The sequence below is a fragment of the Arvicola amphibius genome, chromosome 11 (assembly GCF_903992535.2).
Source record: "Arvicola amphibius chromosome 11, mArvAmp1.2, whole genome shotgun sequence".
NCBI classification, from domain to species: Eukaryota; Metazoa; Chordata; class Mammalia; order Rodentia; family Cricetidae; genus Arvicola; species Arvicola amphibius.
Window position 1 is genome coordinate 35459646 of NC_052057.2, and position 9456 is coordinate 35469101.

Below are 9456 nucleotides of genomic sequence, written 5' to 3' on the forward strand. Positions count from 1 at the left end.
AGTTCCGTTCAAAAGCTAGCAACAGATAATTTCACAGAGTTCTGCTCTGTGACCTGGTACAGTGTGGTGAAGTATAATTGTAACTGGCTCGGCCCTGGGGAAAGTATGAACGCTCACACATGGGCTGGTGAAAGAAAATGAAATGACTCAACCAACGTAGATAAGATATGAAGATATGAAGTCATGTGCCTTCATAGTGTCAGGCAGCCCTGGTCACCTAAGAGTTATATACTGTTGCTCACTGGACTCTTCTCAACAGAGAGTGGTCTGCTCAGCTGTACCCTGTTCGGGAAGCACAGAGTGCATTAGGAGCTGCAGCTTGGTGACCTCCTGAGAAGGTGGCAGTGGACGACAGGTGGAGCCATCACAGCTCTTTCCAGGTGCAGCAAAAGATGACACAGAAACATTGTCCTCTGTCTTTATTTGCTTATTCTAGCTGAAATGCTTAAGGGAAACCCCTGGGATTTCGCTAATTTATATTACAACACTGTATTTGGTTGTTTAGAATCTAAACAGGATTAGATTCTAATTTTGTGGTGTTAAACATTCACCTCACCAAAACAAAAGGCATCCATGCTCTCTGTGCCTCTGGTTCTCCACTGTTGATCCAACAGCCTCATTCTTTTGCAATTTATATGCAGGTTACCTTATCCACTGAAAATGACAAAGTTCAAAGATTGCTTTTAATCTGTGCAAAGAACAGAATGAGAAGATGTGAAAGGTTGAAGCTGCCATAACAATTTGTTTTATGAAGAAGTCAAGGGACAGGTTGAATGTGAAGGATTTTTTTTTAATTAAATTTATTTATCTTCCATCCAGACTGCAGTTTTCCCTCCTTCTTCTCTTCCCATGGCCTTCACCCCCCCCACCCTCCACTTCTCCTCTGTTTCTGTTCAGAAGTGTGCACACCTCCCATGGATACAACAAAGCAAGGCATATTAGGTTATGACTAGGCACTCTGAAAGGGGAGATTTTTATATAGAAGATGGAGTTATGCTAAATTTTATGGCAATGGGCAACTTTAAGCTTCTTATGTGCTGTCTGTGTGTTCGTGTGTGTGTGTGTGTGTGTGTGTGTGTGTGTTGTGTGTGTAAGAGAGAGATCACACTGAGAATGAGCAGGCAGGGTATAGAAGTGGGTTTCTGTGTGTTCTGAGCTCTAGGGCTCTCTCCGTGGGAAGGGACAGGGAGTTCCTTCGGCACAACCTTTTGATACTTTCTTTCTTTCTTTTTTTTTTTTTTTTTGTTTTTTTCGAGACAGGGTTTCTCTGCAGCTTTTTTAGAGCCTGTCCTGGAACTAGCTCTTGTAGACCAGGCTGGCCTCCATCTCACAGAGATCCGCCTGCCTCTGCCTCCCGAGTGCTGGGATTAAGGCGTGCGCCCACCACCGCCCGGCTCTTTTGATACTTTCTTATTGAATCATTGGAATAAAACATTTACTAAAAGACATAAATTTTAGTTAGAAAGTGCAAACTCTTATCTGTAAATAAGAGCACTAGTAGCAGGCTGTGTAGTAGCAGAGGCATGAGATTGCTCAGTGATGAGGAACATGCACTGCTCTTGAAACATACAACATGGGACACAAATCCTGCTTTGGGATTCCATGAGCGCCCGCACACACACACATGTACATGCATGCAAAACACACACCACACACACACGTATGGGACAGACAGATGGACAGATGGGACTGAGGAACCATAGATGGATGGACAGACATGTACATATATACACACATTGGTTTAGTTTTGAATTGCACCAGAGTGTGGCCACCATTTTCCTTCTGTATCCTGGATCTGCTGGTGTAATGGTCTCTTCAGCACACTTCTGCTGAGTCTAGTTGGCATGTGGTGGTGGCAAATCTTTATTATTTCTCGCTATCTCATGCCTAGCTGTATGCGTTGTTGAACACAGTGAATAATGATATTTAAATGTTACAGGGGAACTGTCAGTTTCTTTTTTATCAATTGCCTTAAATTTATTTCGGGCACTTTAGAGCAATATGTTAGGGAAATATATAATACATATATTATGTTTTCTAGAAGGGATTTATGATTTTTCTTATTACACAGTGACATTTCTTTCAGTTAAATTACTTCTTACTTAAAACCTGTTTTGTAGTGCTCACTGCGGCAGGCACCAGCACATATACTAAAAAAAAAAACCTGTTTTGTATATTACTCTGTCATCTCAGATCTCTTGGAGTATGCTGACATGGAGTATATTTTCCTACACCCTTCACTTTCAATGATTTTTTTCTTAAATCTAAAAAACAAGTCTTTAGATATAACATAAATTCAAATTTCTACTTGCCTTCAATATCTGCTTTTTGATTGGAAAATTTAATCTATTCATATTTAATGTTATTATGTCTAAAAGGATTTCTTTCTGTCCTTTGCTGTCTGTTACCTATACAATCTATGTCTGTGAGTACTGGGGGGTGCCAATAGCATTCCAGGCTGTTTCTTTCTGCTTTGTGTGACTGCAGGGACACTGGAGGTAGGAACTGTAGCCTTCTTCAGTTTGTTCTGAGCATGCGCACACCCATGAACAGGTATGGTAACTTTATAGTTTGATTGAAAATGTGGAAGCATCCAAAAGCCTTAACATACAATCCACATTCTCTGACTTTTTTTTTCTTTTTGGTTGACATCTAATTTGCCTCAGCACATCAGGAATCAGAATCCCTCCAGTTGTTTGGAAAATTTTCCATTGAAGGAGCAGGTAGTAGTTAGGGCAGGAATAGTCAGTTTCAGAAGTTGGATCAAAGCTACATTTCTGACCTTGTCTTTTGTGTATTCACCAGAGAGAGAAACCTACCAACCAACCAACCAACCAACATACCAACCAACCTACAACCAAACAACCAACACCAACCAACAAAAAACCTACCAGCCAATCAGGCCCAACCAACTAATCCACCAACCAACCAACCAACCAACACCAACAACCAACCAACAACCTACCAAACAACAAACTAACCAACCAACCAAACAACCCAACTAACCAATCTATATTTAATGTAACATCTTTGTGAAAGAGATCTGCTCTGTTGAGTGTAACACTTGATTACTGAGAATCCGCTGACTCTGTACAAATGAATGTGTTTGTTTCCATGTGTATCTGTGTTGCCTTAAGACTGATAAAGATCAGTGTTTGGAATAATTGCTTCTGACAGCTTTCCTTTATTTATGGAATAACAGATTTAAATTTTGTATTCTGTTCCTGTGGCAGACGCTGTTGATGTCATTGTGTATAAACTTTTACTGTAGAAAATCTAGCATTTTTACTGGTCTCAAACTAGTAATTTATGTTCTTAATTTTTCACTAAACTGAATAAATCGTTTTCTTATTTATTTTAATGAGTGTTTTGCTTGCATGTATGTAGTATGTACACCATGTGCCCAAAGAGGTCAAAAGAGGGTATCCATTCCCTTGGAAGAGTAGTTATGTATAGTTGTGAGCTGCCTTGTGGGTCCCCTTTCCAAGAGCAGGCAGTGTTTTTTAAGCACTGAGCCATCTCTCAAGTCCCATGAACCCCTTTTTAAAAACTACCTATTATATTATTAACTCATCTGAAACATATGTTTCAGGCACAGAGTATGCAATTAAGTAGCAAAGTCTATTAGGAAAATAAGCTTCTACATAGTGTGATGGTATATGTCCTTGATATTCAATATTGATACCATGTTTTCTTATATGAATAAATCTGCCTTTTAATTAACTTATTCAAAATAAAATAACAGAGTGAATTTAGCACCTGGGTGTTCTACAGTTGATTGCATTGTCCCACTGGGGATAAATAAGCATTCTCAGAACCAGGCTTCTGCCTGAGTTTGTTTAACTTGGACCGCGGACTTGTGACTGAATGACATGCTTCATTCCAACTTTGAAAAACTGTCAGCTGAGTTAGGATGTGTTTGGAAAATGTTATTTCTTTTACTAGAAGCATGAACACTGAGGCCATTCCTGTCGCCTGCTTGTTTCATGGCATAATTAAGAGCTTCTCGGGGCTTTCCTCTGGTGGGTGGATGTTGGCACCTCGAAGCTGACAGGTATGTTTCAGACAGCCTTCAACTATAAAGTTCCATTTTGCCTATGTTAATGGTCCCGAGGCCACTTTTCCCCTACTTCTCCTGTGCATGTTGTGATAACTGTGGACCCCTTGAGACTGCCCTGGTGTTATTATAATATACTGATGCTACCTTCTTCATGGATTCTATTTCTGCACAGGAGCACAGGGCCTGTGGAAACTAACTTGTGGTGTCTCCTAGGCCACTGCGGGGTTTTCTGGGACCTGAAATGTTATGACAACCTGGATAAAATTCCCCCTATGCTCATTTCCTCTTAGGTTCTAGGGGTTTACACAAGCAACCTGAATAAGCTTCGGAGACTGGAACGATGCCGGGGTTCACGATGTTGGAGCATCCTTTTCAGCTGCCACTTTCTGGGCTCACAGTTTATGAGGCTGAGGACTCCGTATGAGAACCGTTTCAAAACTAGGTTCAACGTGAGGCATTTATTGCCAATTAGTAGAAGTGGAGGACAAATTTTTTAAAATTAATTTTGAAACAGTGCTCTTCTTCCCAGTACCAGCTGAGGAACGAGGCGACTGAAGGCAGGGCAGATGGTGTGGAACTGTACAATGACAAAGAGAATCTGCAGAGAATCTGCCGTCTAGAGACGTGAAAACCTGACTGGTATTTAGCAATTGAACGAATTTCTCAGTTACTGGACAATTGGTACAGCTGGCCTACTTTGGCTTACCCCGTGCATTTGTTGTGTTTTGGTTGCTGAGCTGGAACGCTGGGCTGTCTGTACACTAAGCCCGGTTCTAGCGCTGAGCTACACACCAGCTGCAGCGAATCTGTGTCATCTGAATACCCAGGGAGATCATTTAAAACCCAAGGTTGACTTCGCTAGAGATAATTATTACTGCTCAGAGATTGCATTAACATGAATATGTTTTCTTTCCAGCCAGTTTTCCTCAGTTTGATATATACATAAACTAGGCAAGTCTAATCAATACCAAATTAATGAACCTAATGAATCGATGATGATAATAAAAGAGGATGATATTCAGATTCTATGTATTAGACCGCACCGAGAAAACACCAGAGCCTGACCAAATCCATGATAAAAAATATCAAGGGAAGCCATTCTTGTTAGAAATATTTAAAGGTCTGAGGCTGAAAACTTCCTAAGGAGAGGACATGGTCAGGTTACGTGGCAAGATTTAGGGGATGGCCAAAGGCATTTCGTGGTTCTCAGATCTGTGCAATTGGATCCCCAAGACGACAAGCATTTTTCCCTTGTCTAGCCATGTATTTGAGTTGGTTCTGCTTGAGGCTACTGTCAAATCTTTTCCTTGAAATACTTACACATGGACCATCACCAGCCTCCATTGATTAGTCTGGCCTAACACCTATTTCCCCAGAGATTACAGGATGACCAGGGAACAAAAAGGACTCACACAATCTCCATTACAAAAGAGCGGTTTTAGAAGCAGGAGATTCCAGAGAGGCAGGCTTTGGTGGGAAGACAGCAAGGACAGTCTGAACACCCTTGTGAAATGGTTCTGATGCCTGGGATATGACACTCTCTCCCCAGACTAACCTTCTCTGGAGGGGGTGGTTCCCGATGAAGCAGTGTTCCCAAGACGGGCTTTGGGAAGTGGCTGGGGTCAGCAGGGCTCTGTCTAGGAAACTTTGGAGGTGGGGATGGATTAAGGTTGCATTAGATTGAAGGAAGTCAGTATGGGAGATGCCCCTGGGGTCTGTATCTTGCCCTCTTGCTGGGAATGGACTCATGTTTGTCTTTCTACATCCTGCCCACCGTGCTGAGAGGGGCTTTGCAGTCCTGCACAAACTTGGCTGTGATGTGTTGCTTCCTGTCAGGCCCCAAACACTACAGCCAGGCAGCCAGTGATGGAGACCATCAGTCCAGACACACCCTTCTTTCTTTAAACTGTTTCAAAAATATCAGACTAACACTCTCTGATAGGAGGAAAAGATTGAAGATGCATTAAAAGGAGATAGTGGCCACAAGCAAACTAAGTCACAGGAATTTTTGCACTTTTTAAATATCAAGGCAGAGCTTATGGACTTTATAATTAGACTTTATAAAAATGCTCAGATTACACGTGACAGGGTAGAAGAGAGCATAAAGGCCTTGAGCTGCTGGTTTGTGCACTTGAGAAGCCAACAGCTGTCTATATGATGACATCCTATAAGCAATGTTCTCTAGGTCAGGGTGTGTGTTCACACTATCACAGAGCTGCATCTGATCAGTTCTTGAAAGGACGAATAACTAACTACACGGATTAATATTCAGTGAGACTCAAATTTTGTGGAAGAGATTTTGGGGTCATCAGAATGATGAGGGAGAGGCCAGCGAAAAGAAGGAGCCCACCACCTCAGCAAATGAGACTCCATGTGCGGTTCCCCTGGTAAAATATACCATTCTAGGAAGGGAAGTGAAAGCGAAGAATGCTTTTTTCATTAAAAGCACTTTATGATTATAGACAAATTCTAGAGCTAAGACTCAGTCTAAATCCACATGCCTTGTCTTATTTTATTTTATTGAGGCAGGTTTCTCTTTGTAACTGCCCTGGCTTTCCTAGAACTCACTCTGTAGACCAGGCTGATCTCCAAACTCACAGGGATCTGCCTGCCTCTGCCTCTGCCTCTGCTGGGATTAAAGGCAAGGGCCGCCAGCAACCCTGCATGCCTTATGTTCCAAACTGATGTCAGTTCTTACAATAAGCAGTGTATACATATAGTGACTCCTCGCTCCTCTCCTCCCCCATCATCCTCCCTCCCCCCTCTCCTACCTCCCCTCTCCTCTCCTCTCCGCTCCTCTCCTCTCGTCTTGTTCTGCTTCTCCGCTCTAGTTCTACTTTCCTCTCCTCTATCTCCTTTCTCTCCTCTGTCTGCTCTCCTCTCCGCTGCGCTCCTCTCCTGTCTTCTCCTGTCCTGTCCTGTCCTGGCCTGTCCTGGTCCTGTCCTGTCCTCTCCTCTCCGCTGCTCTCCTCTCCTCGTCCTCTCTCTCCTCATCCTCTCCTCTCTCTCTCTCTCTTCTCTCTCCTCTTCTCTCTTCCTTCTCTCCCCTCCCATCTTCCCTTATCCTTCCCTTTTTGCCTTCCCTTTCCTTCTTTGCTCTTCCCCTTCCTCCTCCTTTCTGCTTTTCTCCTTGCTTCTCCTGTTCCTCCTCCTTCCCTCCCTATTTGCCTTTCCCTCTTTTCCCCCCCATCTCTTTTCTTCTATTTATTTCTCCCAGTTTCATGCATGCTAGACTGATCCTCTATCACTGAATTTCATCTGAGCCTGGGCATTAGGTTTTAATTAGCAGAATGTACTAGACGGTAGCGCAGTGGCTTCTGTGGACCACGCATAGATCTTTCCTTAGGCAGATCTTAAACTGATGGCAGTGGTAACTGATACAGCGAGAGATAAATGGTGAGCCCAGGGTATTCCTTGAATGACATCACTGATCCTTATTTTTTTCAATGATTCTCTGCTACTAACTAGGGCTGCTTTTAATTAATTGGCTCTACACTAAGTTGAAGGGCCTCTTTCGGGGATGAAGGCATATACCATGGCAAAGTTTTTGAGTGTCCTGCCCCTCCTTGCATGTTTTCCTGCCCAGCTTATCAGCAGCTCCGGCTGACATGCACTGTCCCTCAGAGGAGGCTTACTCAGGGCTGTAACCAGATCCTCTGGATAGGCCCAGGAGAAGCTAACATTCTTTTTATGAGTTGGAAGCGTGCCCATTTTCAAATTGGTTTAAAAGGAAAAGGAAATTTTCTCCCTACTGCTTATTCTATTTCTAAACATCTCCTGAAGGCCTCTTTCTCATCTTTATTGCAGGACATTTTGAGGATGGGCAAGAATTAGGCATCCAAGGCATTTACAAATGTGGTGTTTTTTGAAAGGTATATTGCTGTTTCCTGTGGAAATTAATGTAATAAGAACTCTTTTACAGACACTCTGAACTATAAAAACACAAACACGTTTCGTGTGTGGCATTTCTTCTCAATGGGGCAGTGGTGTCTGGGTGGGGCGGCTCCTCCACAGCCCAGATACTATGTCCTTGGTCCTGCCTGCTTCCTGGCTGTCTCGGTGGCGAAGTCTGAGTCTAAGCCTTCTTTGTATCCACCCGTGTTTCTTTGCCTCTTAGTTCCTTTCTCCACGTCTTCTAACTCTTTATGAACCCATGCTTCTAGGTAGCTAATGGATATTTTCCTTTGAAACTTGCCCTGAAGTGGGTTTATTCTTTCCAGACTCATATTAATCGTATAGGCTAGGATTTCTTAATATTATTCTCCTCTGGCTTCTTCACCCACAGGCAGCTGAACTGGCGGCTGCACGCTTGCCCATGTGTCTTCCTGTTGGATGCTGTCCCAGCAGCCATGACAGTGTTTCTGTCCGCTCTTCCTCCCCAGCAAATCCATGCAATAGTGCATCTTATAGAGGAGGAACCAGAGCCATTTTTGAAGATCACCCCAGTCTCCCTTTTTAGTCATGTTCATTCTTGGTCTCTCATCTTCCTTACAGAATGTTGGCAAAATCAGTCCCCTCATACTTCAATGTGAGTGTCTATGAACACTTGCTGACTACCAACCAAATTTGTGTTAGTGTAGACACCAAGTTATATTAACTTTGATAATTTTGACAAGGATATTTGATATTATACGTTGTGTGTGTACATGCAGGGGGGATTATATATGTGTGTGCACGCATTTGCACATGTCTTTGCATGTGTATGGAAATCAGAGCTCAAGCAGATGCCATCTTCTATCAAGTCCTACCTTTTGTTTTAGGGCAGGCTCCTCACCAAACCAGGAGCTAGCTGGCAGGCAAGACTGGTAAGTCAGCTGTGGTGGCACGCACCAACAATCTCAGCTCTCTAGGCGCAGATGCAAGAGTACTGTGGCTTGAGCCGGGCGGTGGTGGCGCACGCCTTTAATCCCAGCACTCGGGAGGCAGAGGCAGGCAGATCACTGTGAGTTCGAGGCCAGCCTGGTCTACAGAGCTAGTTCCAGGAGAGCTAGAACTGGTTTTCAGAGAAACCCTGTCATGGAAAACAAACAAACAAACAAACAAACAAACAAACAAACAAACAAAAGAATGATAGGACCTGAGCACTGGGCATCACTTTAGATGGGTACCCAATTCGGTCTTGTGTATCTGGGTGACCATATATGAGACCTGGTATCTGGTGCCAGGTGAAACTGCGTCACTCTTAGCTGGAGCTTTTCCAGAATGTGAAGGAAACAGAGGATGAGGCTTAGCTATGTGCACGATGGTAAGAACTTTGGCTCTAAAACCTGCATTCTTCCCAGGAAGCTATTCTCCTTCAACATGTTGCTGTTTCTTCTTACAGGTCCATTTGCCAGTAGCTTATTATTATTATATTAATTCATTGTTATATCAGGCATAATAAAGACTATATTTTA